Here is a 14943-nt window from a genome sequence, read left to right as displayed (position 1 = left end):
CTGACCTGCTTTATGACTGACTTACAATCATAATAGAAAGGCTCCATTACGGGTGTAACTCGATGACTACCTGTTTCTTTCTGTATGGCACTCTCAAGAGAAAAACATAAAGAGTAACCGAGGCAAAAGCCTGTCGCAGAGTGATTACAATCTAAATCTTACCAGATGGGTAACAAGTAGCAACATACATTACAGCAAAGCAAGGGGGGGGGGGAAATTCCGAGAAAGCACACATTAAAAGGCTGCTATGGAAATTGCTCAATCATTTTGCCATTCCTATGCAAAGTAACAGCTGGTAGCATTCAACCCAATCCCTAAATTGTTATTTCTTTCATGGAAACTTTCTTCTTTAGATGTATTGGAAGCAGAAAATGTGTGCTGGTACACGAGGTAGGAAAAATGTATGGTGACTGAATGAGTTAAGTTTCATGGAGATCAAAAGTCAGAATCAGCCTAAACAATATCAGAATAATTGCAGGGTAGGAGTGAGTGGAGGTGGAATTTCATTTTCTAAAATATACACAATCCGGGTGTTGTTTGCTTAAGTCAGATCAGTGCATACAAGGCTATTAATTTCTAATTTAACAAATCATTGAATTCAAACTCTAATTGGTAGGTTTTCTTTTTCTTGCATATTGTTCTCTGATAAAAGCCTCTTATACATCTATCCTGGAAGTACTGGTATATCAATGTAGTAGTAGTAGTAGTAGTAGTAGTAGTAGTAGTAGTAGTAGTAGTAGTAATAATAATAATAATAATAATAATAATAATAATAATAATAATAATAATAACAACAACAACAACAACAACAAATAATACTAATAATACTAATACTAATACTACTAATACTACTACTAATAATAATAATAATGGAAATATAATTGTAATCCAGTCACATCTTATGTACTCAGCTATGTATCTAACTATCAAGGACTGGACTTGCTCAATTGTCATCAAAATAGTGCATTGGAAAATTGCTACCCAGCTAAAGGCTTCTAGATGATGAGTAGGTCCATTTTCCAGAGGTAGAATTAAGCTTCTCCTGGACTCATGTGAATCATAATCAGTGATAAAAGATAAGAAAAACATTCTGCCCAAGTCCAAGTATTAACAACTTTTAGAATCATTTTAACACCAAGGTTAATTTTGATGTCTTATGGATTTGTTTATAGATAAGGAATGGGTTATGGGAAGAAGAGATATATTTGTGTAAACTTATAGGGAGTCAAAACTTGTTTAGATTTCTTGTGATGAAGATTGGTAGTTTCTTCTTTTTGTATTTTTTCTTTATTTCACTCTTTTTTCTTATTTTACTTTTTCTATCTTTTTTCTTTCTTTTCATTTTCCATTCTTTCTGAAATTAATTTATATTAGTTTATATTACTGTAATTAAAATCTTCAATAAAAGAGAGATAGATAGATAGAGATAGGCAGACCGACAGACAGACGAGAATGTCAGTGTTATATTAGAACAATAATGGTGTAATATGATAAAATTTTCTATTGGTAAGATTTCTTTTTTGTCTATAAATTTCAACAAACATGCTTACATGTATTCTCCAAATTGTCCAACTACCTTCAGGCATCCCCTTCAGATTCCCACACAATTAGACTTCAAGGAAACATCAGCTCTCAAACTCTTCATCTGAAGACCTTTGGCATAGGAGCCAGATATTTCCAGCTGTTGTCTTCCATTTCTTCCCACAGCATCTTGGCTGTGATATGTTCATGATTGCTGTTCTGCAATAGCCTGAGATATTAGCATAATAATTGTTTATGCTGGATGGAGAAATATTCTTCAAGCCTTACTTCATTAACTTTTTTTTCTTTTAAAGAAAAACTTGCTAACCTGTTTATCTTCAAAGAATGGAAACTTTTTCCATGTGAAACAGTTTGGCAGAATGCTTTTTTTTTTAAAGACAGCCTTGATACTTAAAGCAAACCAAATACCAGAAGTCAATCTGAGTTGAAAACTGGGAAATGTCATTCAGACTTCAGTTGTTTTGCAGAGCTAAGAAACTGTTTATAAAGAAAGTTAATCTTTAGATTGTTTGATTTAAAGCTTTTGCTTTCGGCTTTCTAATTTATATTACCTAAATATTTAATTTTCCAGTAATTAAAGAGAGTTATGAGGAGCACTGTGACATAAGAACTTCCCATACAGAAAGATAAGTGAATTCAAAACAGCCATAAATGCATAAGAATGAGCACTTGTGATGCAACTATGCTTTGGTAAAGCCTACAGTCCTTTTTTTTTTAAAGACATTTTTAATGATATTAGTATTACTAAATATGTCAAACTTTTTATCTGTATTGCACTCCTAATACCTGGATGAATGTGGTTTCCCTTTCATGGTATATGTCTAACCTGAGATTTAGCTATTTTTTCCATGGATGCTCTACTTTGGTTTCCTGCACTGAGCAGAGGGATAGACCTGATGCCTCTAATGTTCCCTTTGATCTCCACAATCCTCTGATCTAAAGTACTTGGTAATTTAAAAGAAAAATGCAAACAGTTATCCAATAAAAACAGCTGAAAAGATGAAATGAATGTTTCAAAGATGGATGAAAAAGCATGTTTTTCTAGAATGTAGAAATAGTGGGGTCTAAGTAGACCTCCTGCAAGTGTGAATGTCATAGCACAAGAATGTCACGGGAATGGGGTAGAAAAAGCCTTATGTGGATCTTAGGAGGGAGACATATCTAAAAAGCCCTGCCCAAGAATATTGATGTCTATGCATGTATTTACTGCAATTGCCAAAATGGAACACTACAAGTAGTCATTGACTTACAACAGTTCATTTAGTGACTGTTTAACGTTACAATGGCAGTGAAAACATTGACTTACAACTATTTTTCACACTTACGACCTTGGTAACATCCTCATGATCATGTGATAAAAATTCAGATGCTTGGCGACTGGTTCATACTTATGACCAAAACAGACAAACACTCACACAAAAGCATATAATTTTAACAATAATATATTAAACACATAATATAACATGCTCAGTCAGGTGTTTTTTGTTATAAATTTTTATAAACCCATTAGAGCTGCAACGGAAGGCAACGGAAATATTTTTAGACACAAAGCTTTTGACAAGTTAAAATTCACAGTAAATGGAATAATCTCTACAATCTTTTAATATGGAAAGTCAAAGGCAAGGATGGGCATTTTCTCTTTTATTATTTATAATTGGTTAGGACAGGGGTGTCCAAACTTGGCTGGGGAATTCTGGGAGTTGAAGTCCACAAGTCTTAAAGTTCCCAAGTTTGGACACCCCTGGGTTAGGAGGTCCTGGCGGGCCAGAACTGAAAAGCTAAACAAATATTTCAGCTAAAGATTCAGGTAGAAAGAGATACAAGATGAAATGCTATGCAAATGATATAGTAGTAACGATTATGCAAACACAAAGCTCCATAAGATACTAATGGCAGAATCCAAAGATTTTTGGCTACCTTTTAGAGATAAAAAATTAAATGAAAAGTAAGATAATAAGGCATTCAATTTCCAATGAAAAAAAAACATGAAAAGGGGGATTGGGATATGAGAAAAATATAGTGAAATATCTAGAACTCTTATTTAATAGGATATAATAATAATACATTTGAAAACAATTATAACAAATTATTGAATGAAATGAACAATTCCTTGAAACTTAGATATTATCTAAGATAAATGTTTTATTCCAAATGGCACCAACTGGAAGCTGGGTGGTGGGGTGGGGGAGCAAGATTCAAAATCATACAAGACTCAAAAGAAAGATATAGAGGAGCAGCATTTCTTAATCTTAGACTGGATTACAAAGCAAATTGTCTTAATCTTATTTAAAGATAAAATTGAACAATCACCTCTGTGGTCCCTTCCAACCCTGTGATTCTATGGGTTTGGTATATCTACAAATGATTGGCAGATCACCAATCTTTTCCAACTTCCAGTATTTTAAGTTAAATGAAATGTTAAAAATTTAGAAAGATCTCTGCCATAGCCACCATTCTGATAATTGCTTGTCTTTTAACTTCAGTATAATGATTAATTCATTGCATTTGAATTAATCTAATTCCTTGGACACTTTGATCTCTAGTAACTAAGATATAAGTTTGTATTTTTTAAAATATAGAATACTTGATTCATGATGAGGTGCAATAGGTGACTGACAGTACTGCTACAACCTTCCTCTGACTACTTAGCATTTTATTCTGATTAGCAAAGTTCAAGTTCTAAGGGCTGGTTTTTTTGTATTTTTTAAAAAAAGTGGACTCCACAACCCAAAGTCTCCATTCCCCTAATTATTACCCATCTTCCACTTCATCTTAACTTAAGACTTCATCTTAACTTAACACGCGGCTCGCGGCCAAAATGAATGAGGCTTTTTGCCTCTTACCATTATTTAGTATACTGTGGCTCAGATCGCGTGCTAAACCCGGAAGTACGGTCGACGCGACGACGCTTGCCTGCGCTCCACCAGCTCAGCTGGGAACGGAAGCCGAGCTGGTGGAGCGGAGGCAAACGTTGTCGCGTCGACCGTACTTCCGGGTTTAGCGCGCGATCTGAGCCACAGTATACTAAATAATGGTAAGAGGCAAAGAGCCTCATTTATTTTGGCCGCGAGCCGCATGCGGCTCGCGAGCCGCGTGTTCGCCACCCCTGTTATTGGTTATATTTTATGAACCATCTATTTAATCCTCACTTATCTATGAAGCAAGCTTAGGCAAATTGTCTCAGCCTAAATTCACAGGACTGTTATGAGAATATGGTAAGGGAATGCAGAACAATCAATGCCTTACTCAACGCACAACAAATTCAGTGACAGCATTCCTAACCAAGGACCGTCCAGTATCCTAGTGAAGGAATGTCCCAACACCAAGCAATGCATTCTGTTCTACAAGCAGGTCCCCCAATTGGGAAGAGATTTTTCCTAGTGTTCTGCTAAAAGCTGTTTTGCTTTTCTGTCAAAAAGAAAGCCCTTCTGATATTTAATGACTATTCTCATGGCTCCCCTTAATATTTTCTTCCCCAGACTAAACATCTAATTATTTCCAACATTCCTCATGCATTTCTGTTACCAGTTCTCACATTGTCTTTGGTGCCCCCGTTGCCTTTCTACTTTGTCAATATCCTTCTGAAAAGTGCTGAGCAGAGGATGATACAGTATTGGCAAAGATGGCCTGGCCCATGCAGAACTTAATGGCAGTCCCGACTATGTTTCCTCTAGCAGGAAAGTAAAAAGTCAATGTATTTGTTTATTTACTCACCCATATAAACTATGAAAATAAGAGTGACTCTGGGTAGTATACAAAAGTTAAAAACAATGATTTAACAATAATGCAACTCAATTCATTGGATCTCTGGAGAGAAGTTATTCTACGGGGACCTCTCTGTCACAACAAAGGGATGACATTTTTTAATGGAAATGGTATCACAATCATTAAATAGTATTATTTGCTTATGGATTTATAATTATAGTTGTTTTGATTATAATTTTTACACTAAGTAGGAATGATAGACAACTACCATGAATTAGAACTATCATAGTTACGGTATATATTTGGGAAAGGAAACTTTACGAAAATTATAGTTTATATTATTAAAAGTGAAGGCTACATCAATGTGGGATAGGAATTTACTTGTCTGTCAGCAGCAATAGCAGCCCTTTGTTATGTTTTGAACACACAAAACAGATTTACGGCATACACGAGAAAATTTATAGTACTGTGTTTCCCCGAAAATAAGACAGGGTCTTATTTTCTTTTGACCCCCCCCAAAATAAGCACCTGGCCTTATTTTCAGGGAGGTCTTATTATTTTTAAGGTGCAGGAGATGGTGAGCGTGGTCACCTCATGATTGCAATATTTTTGGGGAGGGCTTATTTTGGGGAGAGGGCTTATTTTAGTGCATGCGCTCAAAAGCCCAATTGGGCTTATTATCCAGGGAGGTCTTATTTTGGGGGAAACAGGGTAAATTGGAGTGGTAATCTCCAATTTACCAACAATATCCATTCTAATGCTCAACTCATTCAGTTATATAGAACCCTGAACATGAATTGATTTCCTAAGAGCTAAAAATAAATATAAGCAGATGTTAAAAAGCCAAATTACTTATCTCATAGGTATTATTATTTTCTAGCCATATACTGTATATATTTCCATAGACATAAGATCCTACTATTCCTTTTACATTCACTCACACATTTTTTTAGCAAAGTAATGCTTTGAATAGTCACAAGTTTTTCAAAAAGAAAGTATTATTGTTATTACAGGGGCTTCAGATGATCATAATTACAGCTCAGTAGAAAAGAAATGATAATGGTAAGTTTTAGGGCATGAGCACTCAATTAGATGCTCATATACCAACATCAAAACGAAATGGGTGTTGGTCCTTACCTGATACGCTCATTTTCTGGTAGAGACGAGACAGCAGCCAGACTGGGTATGCTCCATCCATTAACCAATCGGACTGAAATCTACATTTATGATGTCATCACGCCCTTGTGGCTCCTCCCCAGTTTCAGATGAAGGAAAATTGTAGACTCAAGTGAGAATTGTGAGCAAAAAGTGAAAGTCCATAGTCACTGTATCTCTCTCCTCCGCACAAGAAATCCCCTCGCGTGATCCATACCAGGGCGGGGCTGGCTGCTGTCTCGTCTCTACCAGAAAATGAGCATATCAAGTAAGAACCAATGCCCATTTTCCTGTTATCGTAGAGACAGCAGCCAGACTGGGACGTACCAAAGACTGGGCTGTCCACTAGGGTGGGGAATTGTAAAAAAGGTCCGTTCGGCACAAGCACTTGTTGTAGCACCCTGCACCCAAAAGCCGCATCAGCCAACGCGTACTTGTCCAACTTGTAATGACGTATGAAGACTGTGGGAGACGCCCAGGTGGCTGCCCAGCAGACTTCTTCCAAGGTGGCTTGAGTGGACCAAGCCGCAGATGTCGCAGCGCTGTGTGTAGAGTGAGCTGTAATGTTTGCAGGGACCTGTATGGATTGAAGTTCATAAGACAGTTTAATACAGGCTCTTATCCAGCGCCCCAGACGATGAAGCCTTGGTACCCAAGGAGGCCTGGCGAAAGGAGACGAAGAGAGCTTCTGAATGGTGGAACGAAGCAGTGCAGTTAATGTAGGGCACGATGTACATCCAGAGTGTGCCACTTGCGCTCCCTCTCGTGACCTGGAGACGGACAGAAATCAGGTAAGGTCAACTCCTGACTATGGTGGAAACAGCCATTGTCCTTCGGTGTGAATGTCAGGTCCAGTCTTAAGACAACTCGTTCTGGATGGAACACGCACAAGTCAAGCCTGACTGAAAGAGCAGCCAAATCAGAAATATGTCTGGCTGAGGTTACAGCTACCAAAAACAGTGTTTTAAAGGACAACAGTTTCAAAGAAGTGGATCTCATAGGTTTAAAGGGCGCAGAAGTCAAAGCCTCTAGCACACGAGGTAAGTCTCAAGTTGGATATCTATGTATGGTTGTGGGATGCAGGTTGGATGCGCCACGGAAAAATCTCCAGATCAAGGGGTGAGAAGGTAGATGTTTAGATGCCAGGCCGTCCAGAACAGAGGCCAGAGCGGCCACCTGTTGGCTTGGCGTGTTAGGGGTAAGTTCCTGATCAAGCCCCCTCTGCAGGAAGTCCAATATCTGCGGAATGGATGCCCTAAGTGGATCAACAGTCTGGTTGGAACACTGCAGAGCAAAAGTCTGCCACATGCAGTTAGTAGAGCTTCTGCGTGATGCCTGAATGGTAGCAATGACGTTGAGGGAGATTTTATTGGCTATTAAGGCTTGCCGCTCAATCGCCATGCGGTTAATTGCAGCCACTGGGGGTCGAGATGATAAACTGACTCTTGGTGTAGAGACAGGAGAGACCAAGGGATGTGCCATGGGGTGGAGATTGACAGAGTCACTAGGTCGGCATACCAAGGTCAGCGTGGCCAATTCGGCGCTAGCAGCAACAGTTCTGCCTCCTGCTCCAGCATTTTTTGAATTACCCTCTGCATGAGGGGAAGGGGAGGAAGTGCGTATAGGAAACCCCTGGGACACTGGCATCTGAGAGCGTCTACTCCTTCTGTTCATGAGGTCTATGAACCTCGAGTAATACCTGGGTACCTGGTTGTTATCTGCTGTCACAAACTGGTCTAGGACTGGGAGGCCGAACCGTAATGTCAGTCGATGGAAGAGGTTCGGATGGATGCTCCACTCCACCTGATCTATCATTGTCTGGCTTAGCCAGTCTGCTTGGACATTGGAGACCCCTGAGATGTGTTCTACCCTGAGAGATGACAGGTGAGATTCTGCCCACTGGCACAACAGGTTGGACTCCTGCATCAGGGACCAGGAACGTGTTCCCCCCTGTCTGTTTATGTGTGCCTTGGTCGTGGTATTGTCCGTGAGGACTAATATGTGTTGGGCCTGAACTCTGTGGTGGATGTGTCTGAGGGTGAGGCGAACCGCCCACAATTCTAGGCAATTTATGCTGTTTTGGCTCTCTTTGAGGGACCACTGACCCTGAGCCAGTGGTCGGCAGGAGAGGTGTACGATCAGCAGGAGAGGTGTACATGGTTTGGGGGGGGGGCAGAACCATGTGTAACTGGGAGGGAAGCCTGTTCAAAGGAGCGCTCCCTAATGAGAGGGAGATCAAAGAAATTGCCTGTTGTCGAAGATGAGGACTCCAAAGAACACAATTCCCCTTTTGAATAGGCAGGGGGGGGTGTCAGGGCCCATGGGAGGCAAGATAGGTGGAGCTGGGGACGCCACTTGGTGATCCTTGGAGGGAGGGAGGGAGGGCTGGGCAGTTAGAATATGTTGTTGTTTTGGGGCCCTCTGAAATTCTTTCTCAAGGGCCTTCTGCCTGCGCTCTTCTGCCCTGGTAGTCGCTTTAGAGACCTTGGGGATTACTCCTGAGGAAGGAGCCTCTTTGGCTTGCCTCTTCCAGCTGCTCTTTGCCCCTGATGGCCCTGCCTCCTCTAATCCTGTATTTGTATCCATAGCTGGATCAGCCATTTCCCCAAACATAAATCAACACCCCAATAAGATAGGCAACGGTCTCACCCATTTGCTGGCCAGGTACTCCTGATCCCGTCCACCTGGGATGATCCTGCATTGCTGGGCACTTCAAACGGCTGCTGTAGAGTTTGCGCCTTTTTTAAAGCATCCAAAATGACCGACTTTTTTCTCCTAGGCTTTTCTGAGCCTCAAAATGGCCACCGCTATCTTCGCGGGCTTTTCCAATCCACAAAATGGCCACCGATATTAAGTGTGACAAGGCGATCTGTAGAATGGCCACCGGACTCACCTGGAACCGCTGCGCACAAAACGGCCGGTTGTGCATCCCTCCGAGTGCCCAGAATCAAGGAGCGCCACGGGGAAACAGCCGTGGAGCCGTAGCTCATGAGCTGGCCGATCTGAATGCAAGGCAGGCTTCCTGAGGGAACTCGTGGCCGCAGGCAATCAGACGGCTGAGGAGAGGCAGCCAGAGATCAGTTTCAAATTTCCCTCCAATTTGTAGAATAAAGGATTATTTAAGGAACCAATTTAAAGGAACAATTTTTTTGGGGGAAAAATTCACTTAATTAAAGATTAAATTAAATATATAATTAAAGATATAATTAAATAATTTGGAGGAGAGATCAATTCTCACAGCCAGTCCAGGTTGGACTGAGTCTGAAACTGGGGATGAGCCACAAGGGCTCGATGACATCATGTATAGACTCAGTCCGATTGGTTAATGGATGGAGCATACCCAGTCTGACTGCTGTCTGTACGATAACAGGAAAATAGTTCTGTTTTTAAATGCTTCAGACATATGTTAACAAGTTAGACAACCTAATCTGAAAAGCAAAGGCAGTGAGAAGGCATTTTAAACGAAAGGCACTGCACGATTTATGAATTCTGCCGAACTTCCTGATTATTCAAGCTACAGAAGGAAAATACTCCTCTAACATATCAACATCTGGGCTGATCATTTGCCATCAAATATGCAGAATAGGAATTTTTAACACCATTGTCAGTTGGCTTCAGTAGGGACAGATGGACAAATGGTAAGAGTGAAAACGAGGAAGATCTGTGATGCTTTGTTTAAACAGGTGATAAGTAAGGTTTTATCCTTTTGTGGAATTGAACATATATCCTCCTGACCCTTTTGCCATTCATGTAGGTGGCTTGTGTAATTGAGTTGCAGCAATTGCTTTCTACAGAATACATGCGATATACATTTACATAGTTTTTTTTAAAAAAATGTTCTTGTTAAGACTTTTCACCACATTCTCTATAATAATCAAATATATTTAAATCTGAGTAGACTCACAGCTCAATTTGAGAATCCATGCTTTACAGGGAAAAAAACCTCCACTTCAGATTCCAGCATTTAACAGATAGATACAGTAAATAACTTTTTCTGAAATCCCAGAGAACAATCAGAAGTCTGATTGAGAAGGTTAAATTGCATGATCTTGTTTCTACAGCAATGAACAGTGAAGTGGATACTGTAAATTTTGAAGATAGACGGTGGTAGGTAAACAATTGTCTTAGCACCTTATGCCACAGCAATACAAAGATTGGTACATGGTGCAACATCGAAGTCATCATTATCTGTGATTATGATGTCATTGGTCAGCAGTGAGAAGAGGGCCCAGAACTCTTTAATCAAATGGTCAAAATTAGTAGAAAACTGAGTTGGGTTCAGCACAGTGGTGGGATTCAATTTTTTTTACTACCATTTCTGTGGGCGTGGCTTGGTGGGTGTGACGGGAAAGGATACGGTAAAATCTCCATTCCCTCCCCAATCCAGGGGAAGATTATTGCAAAATCCCTATTTCCTCCCGATCAGCTGGAACTCGGGAGTCAGAGAATAGATAGGGACGGGGCCAGTTAGAGGTGGTATTTACCGGTCCGCCGAACTACTCAAAATTTCCACTACCAGTTCTCCAGAACTGATCAGAACCAGCTGAATACCACCTCTGGTACAGCACTAGTTAAAATCCAAGTTCTTTTTAAATGATGCATATTCAGATGTTTAACTCTCTTCTGTTCTTTTTTTTTTTAATATATGGCCTGTGGCAATGTTCTTAAATAGAGCACATCTGGTTCTGATGTGCAAAAAAAGAAATAAGTATTTTTGGAAGAATACAGAATGAAATAAATATTTCTATATCACTAACATAATAAGTGTTCATAATTAAATCTAAGATGGCATCACAATAAATCATTCAAAATAAATTAAAAGATTATAAAAATACAAATTGAAAATATTGCCACCTGTCGTTCTTCAAATACGGAAAGAAAAATACTACTGACTATATGGCAAGCTCCACGTTTTCACACAAACCAAAAAGAAATGAAAATCGAATATGCTGTATTGCAAATTATGAAAAATAGATTGTTTTCAAGAAAGATGATTTAATAAGCAAAAAATTAGATGAGTGACATGGGAAAAAGTATAAACCAAAAAAATGAGTAAATATAAAGTTTTTGGTTTTGTTTTGTTTTGTTTTTAAAAAGAGGGAAGAGATGATTGAAAAGGCCAGTGCAAATGTTAAAGAGATGAGAAGAAAAAAAAATGAAAATATGTCAGGAACAAATATCCTGTGGGATCTTGTGGACCTTGACAATAGAAGTCATGTTGTCCTTGGGGGAATAAAATGTGCTGTGAATGGAAGCCCCTGGACATGAATTAGTCACTCATTTATTGTATTTTTACATTCTTGGACACTATTTGTTTGGATCATATTATCTCATGCTATTTATTTACTGACATATGAAATCAATGATTTTCAGAAAGCAAATGGATGTCTGAGAAGAGGAGATTTTTTTTCTTTTTCTAATTTTTATATAAAGTTTGTACATAGTTAAAAGACACAGAACTATAGAAAGGACGAAGAGGAGGAAAAGGGGGAAAGACAAATGCAATAAAAATCCATCCATTTTTACAGCAATTACAGACAAACTCATTATCCCTCCTCCCTTCTTAACATCTCCTTTGGCCCTTGTTTAATTTTTTTTTCCAACTGTCAAATCCAGAAATCACCATTTAATATTTTTTCATTTTCGGGAAAAAGTCAATGAGAACATTCCAAAAGTCACCCAGAACATTCTTCTTCTTCTTTAGACCATGTAGGGAAAATAGATCCCACCTGGAGATTATGCTCCTGCAGGTAACGATGGTATATAAAGCTGTATAGTCAATCACTAACACCTTGAATAGGGCTAGAAGCCTACTGTTATGGTCTCCTATGATGCATTTGAGTCGCATCAGGTAGACTGTCAGCCTGAGGTCATTGACACCGGAGGCAATCCCCGGGTTCAATGTATCTGAGCGGGTGAGGGTTGACTCAGATCAAGGTTCTGGCAGAGTGCCTCAACAATTACCACACTCCTTGAGAGGAAAGGAAGTAACAAGCCAAGCCAAGCCAAGCCAGCAGCTGGGACTATATAAGAGCACCGCCAGGCCCTTCCCCCTCTGGTGGAAAGTACTCTCTGGTTCTATTTCTCCCTGCCCTGCATTCAAACCTTAGGAATGATTTTGGACTGGCTAATGGGATTTCTGGCACTACAATCCAGGACTCTTGTGTCTCTGTCTTTGTTCTCACCTGTGATCTTGGCAGATCACATAAGGCACAAGTTAGAGATTCAGTGAACTTTCCAAGTCTTAAGTGTTCTCTGGCAAGTTACTTAAATCCTTCCTCTATCAGGAAGTTTATTACAAGGCAATAAGGATGTTCAACCTTGTAATTCGGCTTCTGTTTACATCAGCTGGCACAAGGAACTTACTGACAACCAATGCAGTTTCAACAAAAATTGGTGTTATTTTGATGACTGATGGTTTGCAATGGCATAGTCAATAAATAAATAAGTGGGCATTCTGTGCCAATTGTAGTGTCTAAGTAATCTTCAAGGGCAGCCCAAGTAAATTTAATTGCAGTAGTCTGAAGATGACAAGGGCATAAATAGTTTCTGGTTCCAAGAAAGACGACCATCGGCAGATATTCTTGAAGCTGCCTAAAGGGTTTTCTGACTGTGGCTTCCACCTGCTGCTCCATCAGGAACTGTAAATCCAAAACCCGCAGACTGCATACTAAGTCCTTCGGGGAAAGTGCTACACATCAAAAGCTCCAGATGGAACAGACTTCTATGTTTTGCCAGCATTCAGCAATAGATCGTTTTGCCCATCATAGTACACAGTACACCCTGCAGTCATAATTAACACTTCCATCACATCATCTATTCTACCAGAGCTTGAAGTGCAAAACTAGGTGTCACCAACATAATGATGACATTTAATCCCAAAATAATGAAGGCATTCTCCTTCATGTAGATGGTAAATGTGGCCAAAAAAAACCAAACCCCATTGGATCCATCTGTTATGGCAAGCCTAATCCTAGTAAAAGCTATTAAAACCCTCCCTATTTTATACCATATTCTCTTTAACTTGCTGAATACAGTGAGTGTAATATTATAAAAGTTTAGCCACGTAGTTGAAGATTCTGGAATTTAATCATAAAACTTATTCTGTCATGCCAGCTCTTAGAAGAGATAAGACAGAGGGAGACCTGATTACAATGCTGTTGTCAAGGAATTATATCTCATGTTTGAACATAGTTATAAAGTGTATTGCAAACCTGTTGGCTAGATTCTACCAGATTTGTTGGAGAAAATCAGAAGTAGCATTAGTACAGAAGACACATCCTGAATCACGAGTCACTGGCTTAAAGTGCCTATTCAATTAAATCATAGAGTTGTAACCCAAGAGAGCTAGAGATTTGTGTAAATAATGAAGGGCAAGGTGCAGAAGTAAGTCAAGTGTAGCAGTGCTTTAAAGAAAACTGTGTAGCTGCCACAACATCCTACCACTGCCACCTTGTGGGCAACCTTAATGAAAAAATATCTTTACTTTTGAATGTCCAAGTCCTGAACTTACTAGATAACCCAAAATACTTGAGGGAGTTTTTATATTTATGTATTACTGAAACTTCAAAATAGAAATATCTCTAAGGGGAAAAAAGATAGGGCTTGATTCAGCCTCCATTGAGATTTTTCTCATTTCTGCTACACGCCTTTCTAAGTAGACTTCCTATTGGAGAAGCTCTAAGGCACTTGGATTGAAAGATACACGTCACAATGGAATACAGTCCTTGACTTACAACAGTTCATTTAGTGACTCTTTGAAGTTACAACAGCACTGAAAAAAAGTGACTCGTGACTGCTCTTCACACTTACAACTGTTGCAGCATCCCATGGTTCACATAATCAAAATGCAAGAACTTGGTAAATGACTCAAACTTATGATGGTTGCGATGGGTCATGTGATCCCCCTTTGCAGCCCACTGACAAGCAAAATCTGCAGTGATGTTCACTGAACAAATGTGACATGAAATCATAAAATGGGACAAAAGTATCGTAACAAATTTCTCACTTAGCAACAGAAAATTTGGACTCAATTGTAAGTCTGCAACTACCTGTACACAGTGGTGGAATTCAAATAATTTAACAACTGGTTCTCTGCCCTAATGACCGGCTGGGTGAGCATGGGCATAGTGGGTGTGGCCAGGGTGTGTGACAGACAGCACTTGGCCTCCTGTACCCCTCCTGGTAGCAAAAGTTCCCTCACGTGCCTAGTAGGCTTCCCTCCTGGGAACAAAAATGCGTCACGCGGGGACTGCGTCATACTCCCCCCCCGTACCCCATTTTGGGCTTACTAGGCCTCCCTGCACTTACCTGGGAGCCAAAATGGGGTGCATGGGGACTTCTGGCAGGGTGGGGCAGGAAGGGGCGGGGCCAGCCAGCAATTTAACAACCAGTTCGCTTGAATTGGCCCAAACCAGCTGAATCTCATCACTGCCTGTACAGCATTCTCCCCCCCCTCTCTCTGTGGGTATTAAGGATGGGGGTTTCTGCCACTAGATTCCTTTCTTCATTGGTTGGCTTTCATCATTCACAGGGCAATTG

The sequence above is a fragment of the Natrix helvetica genome (genome assembly GCF_964273705.1).
Source record: "Natrix helvetica genome assembly, chromosome: 2".
Lineage (NCBI taxonomy): Eukaryota > Metazoa > Chordata > Lepidosauria > Squamata > Natricidae > Natrix > Natrix helvetica.
The sequence above is the reverse complement of the archived record's forward strand: the minus strand, read 5'-3'. Positions refer to the sequence as shown.